Raw genomic sequence first — 769 nt, forward strand, 5'->3', positions numbered from 1 at the left:
AGGCGGGCTGGGGGGACAAAGGGAAGGGAGGGGAGGGGAGGGGAGGGGGAATTGCAAGGGAGGGACGAAGGGCAGGAGAAAAAAATGCACCGACAAGCTCGCAGGGCCAGGCACGCGGAATGGGGCGGGCTGGAGGGTGGGATGGAGCTGGAGCGGAGTCGGCGACGGCCAGAAGAGGGACGGCTCACCTTATGGGTGCAATGCCGGGGCGTCAGGCAGCGCAGGAGACGGAGTTTGACAATTGGGGAGAAGAGGGCGAGGAGGGAACAGCGAATCTTTCCGAAGTTTGGGCGCCCGCTGCTGGCGGTGTTGAGCTGGAGAATCCCCTGCACAAACTAATTCGCTGCGGCGCTAGGCCCAGTTCCCCGAGCGGTGAACGGGGACCCGAATGTCTTGCACCGCACGCAGCCAACGCCGCGCCTCGGGATTGGGGGTTTGGCGCCGGGTCAATTGCGAGTCGCCGGGCATGCTGCGTGCGGCAATGCCGCAGCTGGGGCGCTGGGGGGCGCTGGGCCATTGTGCGTGCGACTGCAAATGCGCCGTCCGGAGGGCGGTTGTTTCGGGTCGTTGGTATCGCGTCGTCGTGGGGTTGAGGAGCGGTGCCTGCTGCGCCTGCGGGCCTGGTGGTGGTGGTGGCGGCGGCGGGCGGTGATAGGCTGGGCGGGGCCCGAGTGGCCTGTCCTTGGCCTGCCCTAGCCCTGCAGCTGCCCGCAACCCGCAGGCCCAACACGCAAGAAAAAACAGCAGACCGCCTCTGCCACCTCGCGCA

Source organism: Exserohilum turcica (assembly GCF_000359705.1).
Source record: "Exserohilum turcica Et28A unplaced genomic scaffold SETTUscaffold_7, whole genome shotgun sequence".
Lineage (NCBI taxonomy): Eukaryota > Fungi > Ascomycota > Dothideomycetes > Pleosporales > Pleosporaceae > Exserohilum > Exserohilum turcicum.